Raw genomic sequence first — 14312 nt, 5'->3', positions numbered from 1 at the left:
GGTGCTATAATGCTGAGAAGAGAAATATCTAACGTCTTTCAAATATTATCCTGAAAATAATAGCATTTCTATTAGCTTTATTAATTTTTACTAGTTAAGCATGGGCTTTTCCCAACACAGTACAACAAATTTTTTACATAGTGTTGATAAAAAAAGATCTGTCCACACCTGCTCGTGTAAAGAATAGATTTTTCAAACTGGAATTCTCCCTTGTAATCTGTAAGTGCATTCTTCTCATCTTACTACTTTCCCAGCTGTTTCATCTGAAAGTAAAAGTCCATGATTACCAGCAGCAGCACAAAGACGACAAGTGGATTTAACAATTTGCCACCACCAAAAAGGGGAAATTTTACTTCTTCCCCTCCTTCTCTTCTCTTTTTTTCTCTCTGCTGCACACTCCTGCTCATATTTTATGGCAGTTCTGGTGCTTGCCAGAGCCCCCTTATAGCCAATATGGTTCATAAAGCCTTAAGAAAACTAAACAAGACAGGACAGGACAGGACAGGAATACAGAGACATTATTCTTCCTCTAAGATAAAGACAAATATTCACTTTATTGATGCACAGATCTCGCTCTTAGAACTGAAAAAAGAAAAATTCTGCTCTTTAACTACAAGGAGTGGTTATAAATGGTTGCCCTTTGGAATCTACAACTCATTAAAATCTAAGTCAAACTCATCTCGATTTAGCGATCTAGGCATCAGATGTTTCTTGTCATCTAGGTCATCTAGTGTTCCTCTGTATTCAACAGGAAAAAGTGCCTTCAAATTATTTGTTCCCCTTGTCTTTGGGATAAAGTTATGTCTGGAACATCTCTTCCCACTCATCACAGAGGAATTCCACACGGTACCCTTAGGTAAGATGCCTAATTTTTACAAAACTAAGGTTATAGGATACGGCTCCCCCAACTTCTTCCTGTCTAGGTCTTGGGTCTAGGTCTCTATGTGATGTTCAGTTGGCCTCAATAAATTCAGTAATTTTATAACATCAGCTGGAATTCATAAGCAGACAATTGTCACCTCTCCAAACCTTTGCAGACTCACTAACTGCAGTAAGTTTGGGATCAGGCCTAGTAAATAGACATGATTAAAGAAAATATGGATGAGTCTCTAGTGCTGAAGTATAAAATCTATTAATTAAAAAACACGTTTGCTAAAGGCGTATCCACATGCCAATAACCTCAATATCAATTTTCCTTTATTTATATTATTTCAGTTTCCTTGGTTTTATTTTTATTTTTTGAGACTATTAAAAAAATCTCTCGACACCAAATATCTTCATTGTATGTGTCTATCCTTTCTTTCAGTTTGAGAACTGTATGGCAAACTGACTGTTAACAGTAAAGAGTACATGTCATACACCTCAAGAAGTGCTGCATATAAATTCAGATTAAACAGAAATGTTCAAACAACGATTTGAATGAGACTATGAGAGTTATTAACTGACACCAGATCTGGACGACATATTTAAAGAATACAAAATGCTTGGAAATATAGTGGAAACCTAGCACTTCCCAGTGATTACAGATCGAAGCAAAGCACTTTAGCATGCATTTTAAGACAATTAACATTACGCAGTGGCATAAACAAACAAAGCCACAACATTAAAAAAATATTTTTTATGTTTTGAGACCTATTTGAAAGTCATCATACATTTGTCATGCATATAGTTTCTCAGCTCTCTATTTCTGTGTTTGTAAAAAGGTGAATAACTAATTAAGTGTACTGGTAGCTAGTATTATTATGTAGTGATTAGTAAGATACGATTAAAAATCTAGATTCCAGACTTCAGTTCCTGGCTTGGATGCTCACTTTTTGTGATATGTTGTTTGCTTTGGTTCAGCTTATCTACCTCTAAAGCAGTATAATAATAGTTCCCAGGGCATAGTACTTCAGAGCATAGTTTGGGGAATTAATTAATTGACGTGTGTGATGTGTTGCAGTCCTTGGAAGTGTACAATATACAGTTAGTATGAAATATTATTATTCCACTGAGGGATTCCATTGACTGATGGTAGGACACACAGCCTCAGAGAGCTCTTCAAATCAATGCCTCCCCTGAGCACTTAGGTGGCTGCAGCGATCATTTATTTTTATATCCACTTGGCAAAATAATTATGCATTTTCCTTTTGCATGTAGATCCAGTCATTGTCATCTAGGTCTTTATGACTTCCAGGGTGGACTGCTCCAACGGTCTCTGGCTTAGGCTGCAGACACAGCCACAGTCTAATAGGCAAACTCATCACTGTGGTTTTCAGCACACAGGGGAGCAGATCGTGATTATCAGAAGGTTTATCTTTCCCCACGAACTACCATCAAGAATATTAAAACTAAGCCAAAGAAATAGAAATACTAGAATAAGTCAAAACTTTGGAGGAACTTTTGAATTCTCTTTCCTTGAAACAGTGGTAGCTTCCTAATGCAGCTTTTTAATCCAATCAGTTCTGCCTTTTTGACTATTTTGTAAAAGACATCTACTGACATAGGCCTTTTCCCAAAGCCACACACTGATCTTTTGACCAGTGAAGGCAATAACACTGCAAATAAAAGAAATACCCTAAATAAACACACTTAAAATCGACAAACAAACAGAAATCTGTAAGATATATCTGAATTGCATTGCGGTGCTGAAACATCCCGCAGCTTTCCAAAAGTTTTGACCCTCGTATAGAAAAAGCTCAGGACAGATCTATTAGTAGGACAGATAGCTTTTTGAAACTGACATTACCCATAAATAGTTCCTTGTTAGCCACTGAATGATCTCATACCTAAGCTATCTTTAATGAGGGTGTTCAGGTGTGTCTGTGAAGTGGTGTTGACAGATTTCTAGACGAAATCAATATTTGAGTTCTTATATTTTGGAAATAGCTATCAGGATGTATGATTTTCTAGTAACACATACACAGACATTACAAATGGCCTTGTGAATATGCAGTTAACTGAATTTTTGCTGCCCCTTATTGAAATTTTAAGCATGTAGATAGTCTACTACCTTTTGAAAACGTGTTTAACACTGTGGGGTAATATCTATTAATACAGTCCCAGCATTACCACTCAGTAGCTGTACGCTCATAATTTTCTACCTTGTATGCTATGCTAAATGTAGCCCTTCAATACTCACATCAAGCAGATAGCCTCATTTTTCGGCACAGGTACCTTTTTATTGATTCATCTCATATTTCACTTAAAAAGGAAAAATCAAAAAGAGACTAGAATCTCTATTATTCATTTTCTATATAATCACAGCTTTGCAAAGGCTAGTCTGAAGCCTCATTGGCCAGATCCAAAAGAAAAAGACTTGGGACTAAGATGGGACTCTTGCAAAAATTTAGTAACTCCATCCAAATTATGAGCATGAAAAGCACTCAGCTGCTGAGTGACTCCAGATTCTACTGTATTCCAGCCTGAGGTGACTCAAATCCTCATCATCTCTTCACAGTTACTGTTCCTGCTTGCAGCCCATGGGCTGTTCTTTCAACCCTTCCTGTGCCACATTGTTTGAAAGTGTTCAGGATTACCAGAGAGAAATGGTCTTATTCCAGAATACCAAGCAACAAGTTAGGTTTGCTATTTGCACATGTTGTCTCTTCTTTGCCCCAAGGGATATTAAATTATTATCAGCATACTGGCTAGTACAGGAAGGATGAAGGGTGCTCCCTGCCTTGTCTAGAAAAGCCTGGAAGAAAAGTCATAGCAGAACTGATGTTGGTTTAAGAGAAGGTGCACTCCTTGGTCCTTAAGAGAGGGTCTGCTGCCTCGAGCACTTCTGCTGTGGGCCCTGGGGGAGGCCAGCACCAAGCTCTCTTCTATAGGTGGCGGTCACACCAACAGGTGTACAATTAATCTGAGAGTTTCAAGGAGAGGTATCGAGAGGAAGTATACTTGACTCCTTTGCATTAAAGCAAGTGTGCAGAAGCTGACAAAAGGACATTTGCTCCTTTCAACAGATGAGGATTGCAGAGCATTTTATGCTTGCAGAACTATTGCACCTTTTTTATGAGAAAGGGATAGGAAAATGAAAACTTAAGTTTTCCCATTACACTTTCAGTTTATCTCATCCAGGGACACAGGCCAGTGCCATATATACCTGTTTCCTGATTCATATTTTTGCTGCAGTTCCTTTACATACAGAGTTTTACTGAAATATGAATTAATGTGCACAGAATATATCAGCAGAGTATGAGGTAGGGTTCATAGACTAAACTAAGAATCCTTTCAGGAAGAAATCACTTCCCTGTTAACAAAGTTTTTAGGATTGCTTTATACTTGGAGAGAGAGAGAGGAGGGGAAGAGAAAGTATTTGGAAATTAAAGCATAGAAAAAGATGTTTATAAATAAGAAGAGTTTTGTCATTACATTTTAATCTGAAATCTGTGAAACTGGCAGGGATTTTCTCATTGATTTCCCTGGTCATTGGTTCAAGCCCTGGATGAACAAATAAGAGAATTAAAAATATAGAGAGGAATGGGTCTAAATGACAACACAAACTAATCAACAGTTCTAACCGTTTCTGTAATGTGGCTACTGTCAAATGTTTATCTGTAACACTGGTGTGAAATATAATTAAAAGAAGGCTTTGATCTGTAAAGGAAAACATAAAAAATAAAAATTAGCTTACCACTTGCTCAGCTACTTACTAAAAATATCAGAGAGAAGGATTTTTACACAATTCATCACTAGAAAATTGGCTGTCAGTGAATACAATAATCTCTTTCAACAAGAACAATGTGCTTATTAAAAAGTGTAAATTGCTTCTACATCATACAATTTTATCAATGTTCTTTTGAAAATGCGAATCTGTCATGGGCACTTTTCTAGCAATTACAAAATTAACTTTACTTGATATAGTCAAGACTACAGAGATTTTTAAAAGAAACATTTTAAATTTTCTTTTTAATTGAAAATGTATACTGAAATTATAGACAACAGTATTTCCTCAAAGATATACTCACTAAATCCATTAATCCTTTTTGTCTGTGGTTCGTCTTCCCAATTGTAAGACATTTATTTAGTGATTAGAAATCTACATTAAAATAGTTAACATGACCTGTATAAAATGGTAATCTCTCCCAACATAAATTGACTCCCAGAAGGAAAACAAGATTCCTCTTCAAAGGTAGCATGATGCAAAATAATAAAAATTCCCTCTTTACATTTCCTCCGATCACATGGGGCAAGAGAGGCAGAAGTAGTGCTGCTGAAGCCAGTACTTAGAAGTGGGGGTTTCTAACAACAGCTGAAACTAGCAGGAGCAGCAGGCAAGATCCAGGCTCATCTGGGATCCTACCGTCCCTCCACAGCTGCCACCTAGAAATGAAAGCAGTAGCTTGCTGTTGGCAATTGAATCTCTGCAAATTAGATTTTTTCTACTGCTGGCTTACTCCATTCATTTCGCTTTCTCCTATTAGTCTCTCCCTTCCTTAGGATGGCCTTTGTATTGCTCCCTATTGCATGTATAATTAGTCGTGATTCACAAAGCATTCATAAGATACTTCACTCTTACTCAAGAGATAAAACCACTTCTGAACTAGAGGTATAGTCTTGTCATGTACCTCTTTGTAAAGAAAAAAATAGCACTTAATTGCTTTGCAGCACAGTGTTTCAGCTGTAGTTAGGGCTGATTGTGTTTAAAGCCCTTGGACCCACTTGGGACTATAACACACAGGGCTGGGATGATGCTGAGGTGCTCATTCCACAGCTTTTCAGTTCTTCGGGGAAGTCCAGTCTTTCCAGCGAGTGGTGCATCCGGTTAAACTGCACCAGCCACAGGTCGGCATGCTCTCTCTTCCTCGAGAAGAGCCGGCACTTCCCGGAGTGGACTAGCTACTGTGTGTCGTTGCTATTTCTGCTCTTAGGAGTAAAATTCCTTACAGGCACCCATGTAAGTTGAGGGCTGGTCACTATTTATTCATCACATTACCTTGTCTTCTAACTTTTGTTTTTATATCCTGAATATGAACTTTTTAGTATTATGCATATGTACTTAATAGCTAGCACAATAGGTGAGGTTTCCAGGGACTACCAGAATAAAAATGAAAGTAAAAGGAGTATTCTGCAATCCTATACAGAAACCTTTAAGTTCTTTCTCCAGATTCATCACCATTCCATCGAAGTTAGATGTCTGGTTCCCTCAGGCACATCCGGAAATCCTCTCCTTAAAGTATTTCTGTACTAAGGGATCAAAGGAACTCGCCTGGCAAGCAGCTAGATGTATAGCCTAAGGAGCCTATTGATAAGAAACTGGTAATTAAACAGTACAGGTGAAACAAAATGATCATGTAAAGCACTTAGTGGTTCACCAGACATTCAAACTAATGTGTGCTGTTTGCATTAAACCTCATGCTTTTAATGGTTTTAGCTTTACATTCCAAGCTCATTTCACCTTAAAAGATTTGCTGGCAATACTTCCACTTTTCTGTTAAGTTAATGGGCTTGTGTCAAAGGGAAAAAAAAGAAAGGGAAGGCAATTTGATAGGGCTTTACAGTCTAGTTTTATATAGGAATTTAGCAAGGGAGTGGATTATGTTGGTACTTCCTTAGAATTGCTAAGAAACTTCCTCTTTTTTTGGAAGTGTTTTTGTGTGATGACTGAGTTAATGCAATAATTTTAATGGGAAAGCTTGAACCTCTCAGTGCTTGTGCTGGCTTCTTCCCAGCAGTGTTGGGTTCAGACCCTGTTATAATAATTTCTTGATTATGTCTGAAGATCTTAGTGATTTAAATCTCAAATTTTGCACCTGTTACAAGCAAGTTATGTGAGTGTTTTAGACTGAAAAATTCTCCTATTGCTCTTTTGAGAATGTATGCATATGATGAAGAACTTAAACTTTTGGAGAAAAAGGGCTGGAACCCCTTCCTTTGTAAAGTTTATTGGCATACAAACCCTACTGAACAGTACATTAAGATTAAATGAAGTAAGCAGGCCTATTCTGCTTCAGCAGGAAAAGACTGTCAGAGAGTGTTTAAAATCTCCCATTAGAGAATAGAAACTAAAGAAACATTCTGGTACTCTTTCTGAGAGTCCTGCCCAAAGCAGTGGAAATATTGGACTCAGATTTTGCTTATGCTTCAAAGAGTATGAACAGTCACTGTCACAACTCCAGGCTAAAACTTCACGTGCAAAATTCGGGCTCTTGCAGTACTAAACATTTCAGGCTTGTGGTACTAACTTTCTATAAGTTTGGACTTGAACCAGGTCCTGCTACTGTAAGATACAATACCAATGAATGTTGCAAGAAGAATTTTCCCACACTAGCTCCTTGAGTATTGCATGAAAGACACCACATAGAGCCTTTTTTGCCATTTTTCTTCGTTGCACACCCCAGAGGCCCAAAAGGAGGTGAGAAGATGGCCTGGACTAACTAGTGAGGTGTATGGAGATTGAATCTTGCAGCCAATTGCCCATTTTTTTCCTTCTAGCTCTACCAGAGAATTTAAAGATCTGGTATTTGGAGGGACTCTGGAGTCTCTCTCCTTTTGTATTTTGTTCTGATGTCTGCCTGTAGGCTACCCCTGCACATCAGCTAAGGAATATCAACTGCCTCCAGAAAAAGTGATGTAAAACTCTGGTCAACCAGAAAGAGAAATCTAAACTGGAACAGACATGAAAAATAGTTATTAAGGTGATCAAGAGACCAAAAAGCCCTCAAAGAGAAGACGAAAAAACCTGGTTTGTTTATCCTAGCCAAATGAAAAGAAATGTAAAGTACTTCTTTACGCACATAAGAGTTTAAACAACATGTAAATTAAACAACATTAGGGAAAGCTGGGAACAAGATGACCATATATGTACTTTAATCTTCCTTCTTCAGAGAAAGAGGTTTTCTGTTTACACAATCTCAGAGTAGTGGCTATGGGGTCAAAAGGAAAAAAAAAGGTACTGAGTTTTAAGATGGAGTTTATGACCAAGGTTTTAAAAATGCCTCTGATACTGGGAGACTGGGGCTGGCAATTCAAAAGAGTCCTTCTAATCCTCTGCTTCACATTCCTGTGCCCCAAACAAAAAGTCATCTCATATAGACAGAAAAAGGCCACAATACGAGCAGATGCTATTACTGCAGTCAGGAAGCCTACCTGGCACTGTCAGTGCTATTGAGAAGAAAAGTGCCAATAACACTGCTCAGCCGTCATATCATGTGAGTTGAGTGCATTTGCTCACATAATCAGTAATAATGCACACAGCTATAGCTGCTCTCCCCCTCCTCAAACAGCAAATCCATGCCTGGAAAATTATGGGTTTCGTGGTGTTTTTGAGAAGTGACAAACAATTCCAGTCATATTACATTTCACCAGATGAAGAGGGACATTTTTCTAGATATATGCTTTTAAAGTTTTGGCTGTGTATAATTGTTCTACATCAGAGGTAGCAGCTTATTATCACAGTCAATGGCAGACTAATCATTTTGTCATAGCAAGGAAAAGCAAAAGCACTTCAAATAGACTTTTTATGAGACTATTTTATGAAACAATAAATAAAGACAGAGGAAACTATAGCAAATCAGACAATAGCTTCCAAGTGTAAGCATATGCAAACTGGAATTCTTTTGCTCTTTTCTAAAAATCTCCCAACAAATGCACATTCCTACTGACTAGGAGGGTTGAACTTTAAGGGATAATCAGGCTTATATGACATGCAGATTCTCAACAAGGTACGCCATAGATTATTACAAAGTAGATAGGGGAAAGGTTTATTTTATGCATCTTATCCTCCTTCCATAATCATTCATTACTTGTCACTCTCAGCATCAGCTTACTAGACAAGAGGGAATTAGTGTTACCCAATATGGGTCTAAAATATGAACTATTTAATAAAAGGAGGTATAATTGATCTATTTAAAAAATGATGGATATTTAAAAAAAAAAATTTCTTGAAGCTTCCTGGGTATTCAAAAGTGCTTTTTCTATAATGTTATTTGTGCTTTGTTTTGAATACAGGTATTACAGATTTTCAGTCCCATGTGGAAGCAATTCCAGCTTCCACATCAACATTGGCCTATGCTTCCCAGTCTTTACTCTTTGTTCCCTTACTGTTCTCTGTTTTATGCTAAGCATTCAGTTTTGAAACTTATCTCTATCTGCATTTGTTGTGCTTACTCTACAGAGAGTATTTATAACACCATTGCAATGAAAGATTATAAGGGTGCAAAGCTCAGGAGCATTGTGTGCTGCCTAGCTTAGGCCCCTTAACGATCACTCTTTTAACTATATGAAACTGCCTCCTAACCAAGAATAAAATGTTCTCACTTGGAGTCCTCTTTTCACAATCATTCAAATCAGCACCAGAGTCCAATAGATTCAGTGGAATATAAGTATATCCTGAACTTTTGTCAAGATTAAAACAGAAATAAAAAAATACCCAGGAGATACAAACATGCATGAATTGAAGCAGAATAAATTATTTATGTATCTCAGAAAGATAATAGAAGGCTAGATGCACTCTTGTGTTGGGGGCTAGCAAGGTTTGCACAACTTCAGACATTGCCCTATAGCTGAGACATATAAATCACCCCTTGATGACTCTGTCTGGTTGATGTGGAATAATTTTAAATTAAGATTTTTCATCCTCATGTTAATGGGGCCACTTACCTTGCTACGTGCTTTTGCTGAAATATGAAAACAAACATTTGTTTTGAAAAATAATATAACCTTTTGTGAATTATTCTTTCTGAATAGAAAATGAGATGAATCAAATGTTTCTAAAACATATTCAGACATGTTATAATCAATCAAGTCATTTAGAATAAGAGTGGAGACTGGGACTGAAGGGTGGGCCACGACATACAGTAAAAAAATTTAAACATAAAACTTTTTCAAGTTTCAGTTTTCCTCACAATACAATATAATGAAGTCCTGCAAGACTTCCCAGTCTGCAGCGTACTGGGTGTTGCCATCTGCCACTTGCAGAAGTATTTCAGTAGAAATACTTCAGAAAAGCTCTTTCACTCAGTATTTCATTAAATTGTAACATGATGGCACCAGGAGATATTCCCAATGGAAGAACCTTTTAAGAAATTAACAAATATAAAAGGTCTTGTACATGACATATTTCAGCGATCCCTTTAAATCTGGACCTTTTCATAATGGGTTCATCATGCTTGCAAGGCCCTTCACTGAAACTGGTGTGAAGTCTAGTTTTTGTTTAGAAGATGCAATAGTAGTCAAAATTTGCCCTATGAATGTCAGCATCGCCAGGAAAACATTGGGAACATTACTGATTTTATTTATTAAAAGACACAAATGTTAAATGAAGTTATAAATTATATTACCAACCATACTGTTTTAAATGTTTAATATTTTTTGCCTCTATCTCAGATTTAAAAAAAATGCTACAGTGAAGTTTAACTCTTCTAAAACTTTGAAAAAAATCCTGTGAAGTTTACGCAAATGACTAAAGGTAGGGGTGAAAAAGAAACACTTTGCTGCTGAGAAATGGCATGGACAGTCAGTAATTTCTTCCAAGTCTGAAATAGGTTCTGCAGCTGTGATTCACTGTTGTCCTGCAGTGCATTCATTTGGACCTGTGCAAGGAAGATGTTAGATCATAATTATTCCTGCTTTGCACTGGAGAGAATTCCTACAGATAAGATAGGTGCTTGACAATCTCAGGAAAACATCATCTTCACCTTCTTCACTTTATGTGCAGTATTTCCATTTCCTTTTCAGTCTCATACTGGGCCAGTCCTTTGGGCACTATCCCTTTCTCCAGCAATCACCCACTCCTTCCTGCTTCTGCTACCACCACCACTTGTCGGCAGAACACAGCTTTTAGCAGAAATCTACCAGATTTCCATACATATACAAAACCCGGGCAAACAGCTAAGATATGCATTCTTGGTAATGTACATATTGCTTCTCTGGTTTTTCCCCAGAGATCGGAGTCCCCAAGATTTTGCTTTCATGAGAAAGCCTTCCCTTTAGACACAAGGCCACACTTCCTGTCTTTATGGACATTTATTCTCACTGTTTCCCCCTGGACTTTCAGAAGGTGTTCTCTATTTTCCCTACTCTCTTCCCAGCCCCCAGACACACTGGAAATTAATTATATGAACTGGAGGTGTTTGTATATTCAGCTTTCAGCCTCCTCATAGTCTGATCATAGCTGATCAGGGAGCAGAAATACTGATACAGCCTATGCCAGCACGGAAAAGAAGAAGGTAGCCAAGAGTTTCAGTTCATAGTAGCCACTAACAGGATCTGGAGCAACTCAACAGCCAAAATTTGAGTGAACAGCTAGCCAGCCATCAGAGGAAAAGCAAAATAAACAAATTTCCTCCTCCCCACCCCACCTAGGCAAAAGAAATAATATCTCTAAAGATAAAATAGACAGAGAAAAAATGTATTCCTTGAAGGTCTCAAAAACCATACATCCTACACATTTGTCTGATTATTCACCATCACAAAGCACGTCTAGGACGACAACAAATAATTTCTTATCCTGGAAGCCAAAGACAGCTCTCTATTTTTTTTTTTTTTTTAGCATCTTTATTGTCTCTGTTAACCTGAAAAAATATATTTGTGGTCTAGTCTCCTGGTCCCCTTCTTCTTTCTAATCCTGAACTTTACTTTTTGACAGACAACCCCAGATTTACAAAGAGACTTCAGTGTTACAATGCTCAGAACCCAGCCCTTGAGTTTCACTCGCCTGGCGCTGCAGCAAGGCACACAAGGTCCACAGATCAGTTGTTTGTCTCAGAATGAGATCTAAAGAACATTCAGCGTGAATACCAGGTTGCTTGAATGAACACATAAAAATACTGAGAACACTGTCATGGCTTAAATTCTATGCATCTTTGGAGTTTAGGTAGTGGAATTCTTTTCTCATCTGCTCTGTATTTTCTATCCTTGAACTTCTAGAAAAGAAGGTTCTCCTTCATGTACTACTTTTTTCAAAAACTGAGCAGATTTCACTTCTGCCTTTCAAACAGGCAGAAATGAAAAGATGTCACTGGTGCCTGGTGTACTATTTTAACCAATTGATCTAGGTTTAAAGCACTCATTTAGGAATTCAGCTTTCTTATTGGGGGTTAAAGTATTTCAGCCTGCAGCATTACCTTTCCAAGTAAATACTGTAAGCATGCCAGGGGCTTTCTCAGTCACCGCTGCTGAAGGCAGTGTACATAGGTTACTCCAGCTGGTGATATCAGGTGAAACAGGGGGGAGAGGAGAACAGAATTTGAACGTATGCATCTTGAGGAGCATGGATATTGTCTTCTATGGACCTGTTGCCAAGGTATAGTATACACTGGAGAAAAGCTATTTTCCCTTGGTTAGAACACTTACTTTGGAGCAGGAAGATCTATAATCTAAAGACCTTTATGCGAATTAGATAAAATACAAGTATAAGCTTCTTGGATATTACAAGCACAGGAAAAAATATATTACAATATATTACCAGTTGTGGGACAGACGTGGTAAAGCAACAAAGCAGATACTTAACTTTAGGTAACTTTTAGCAAAAAAAGGGTTCTAGGGAATTTATATGCTTCAAGGATTATATGGCAGCTGTGTAGCTTTTTCAAGGATTACATTTGCAAATTAGGTACCTAATGTAAAAGTTAAATGGAAAAAAACTTCATCTCATTGAGAGTATCACACCTTCTCTCATGCTTTCTCTCTGGCACAACTGTTTCTTCCTTCCTCCCGTGGCTTCTTCTACTAGAGCTAGTTTGGTGGGAGAAACCATTCCCATCGGAGACTGCTGAAAATGGCTCCAGTGAGAACCCTCTACTATGGCTGTTCCTTCTTTATTTGCGATGCTTATGAAAGATCCTCATTATCTATAAGTATCCTGGGTTCTTGTCAAAATTCATGAAGGAATGGATATTCAGCATGACATGAGCAATTAGACTTTCTCCTACTATATGCAGCAATCTCTATTCTAAACCTACATCTCTTACAAAGCGTATAAGAAACTGTAATTTTCTCATTGAGTTAATCTTCCATTACAAAATCCCCTAAACCACTGTATATTAACAAATTATATTTCAGAAAAAAGATAGGCTATTGAAATGAAGCTGGACAAAATAAATGAGGAAAGTGCGAGAATAAATGTTATTTCACCTTGCTTGTTTGGGCAACTGGAATGAAGGTTAAATTAAATTGTCAAGAGTTAAAATTAACCCTCCTAAAGGATGCTTGTATACATTCTTTATACTGTCCATATCTAAGCAAGCTTCCATCTCTCCTGTATGAAAAGAAAAAGAGAGGAACAAAAGCAGCAAACCACTGATTTAAGGATTGCTTTTATGTAAATATATCAGCATGTGCACTCATGCACAAGAACATACACACACTGAGCGATAATAACATAGCATCTATGACTGTCATACCAACAAAGCTGATGGCGTTATTAACCATCTGCACTGAAAATGCATTTCCCATTGATCTGTAGAAGCTCCCCTAATGCTGACAATTACAGTATAACCTTTCTAACAGCTTTCTGATTTTTTCCAAAGTTTATGAGAAGCAAGGCCTTTCAGTGCATTGCATTCACACTTTCTGATCTCTGAAAATGCTTCCCACACATAAGACTTAAAGGAGGTAAAGATATGTTTGGTTAAAGCAATATTATTTACACTCTTGTGTAAGCTTTATTTCTGAGTATCACTTTGCATAGATCTGATAAGGTTTTTTTTTCCATCTTCAGTGGTGTTAGGGGGTTTAATGAAGATTCAGGAAAAGATTTTCTAAATCCCAATGAATTTGACAGTAGCAAGCTGTGACATCCTACTGCTTCTCGATATTCATCGCTTTGCCTTTCTGTATTTCAAATCAACAATTTTAACTGGAAAAGTCAGGATAATTATAGTAAACATAAATGTTATGCCATATTATGTCAATTTGCATGGGAAAAGGGAATACAGAAACCATCACATAATCAGGATTAGGGCTCGTTAGGTATTGCAAAATGTTATCTCCGAATACTAATTTTTTTTAATTAATCCATATATTTTCATATCCTTTTAAAGTATACTTCCCATTAATATTCTAGCAATGAAGTTTGCTGCAGGTTCAAAACTCTTTGTAGATCTATGAATGTTTTCTATTCAAGGTCTGAATAAACAAATTGTACAGGGAGAAATATTCATGGGAAGACTGACTTTCAAGAATCTCTGTTAAAAATTAGAATTTTGTAATTCTGAACATTCATGGAGGAAATCTAGATCTAGAGCCTTTATTGTTTTTCGTTCACTGTATAGTGTTCAAGCTGTACAAATCTAGCGAACAGACAGTACTGAACAACAAAAGCATCTTTTCAAGAAACTCATTAGTGATGTAGTGATGCATCTGTGTACAAGACTTTTTTTGCAGCT

Source organism: Struthio camelus, chromosome 1, assembly GCF_040807025.1.
Source record: "Struthio camelus isolate bStrCam1 chromosome 1, bStrCam1.hap1, whole genome shotgun sequence".
NCBI classification, from domain to species: domain Eukaryota; kingdom Metazoa; phylum Chordata; class Aves; order Struthioniformes; family Struthionidae; genus Struthio; species Struthio camelus.
Note: the sequence above shows the minus strand (reverse complement) of the source record.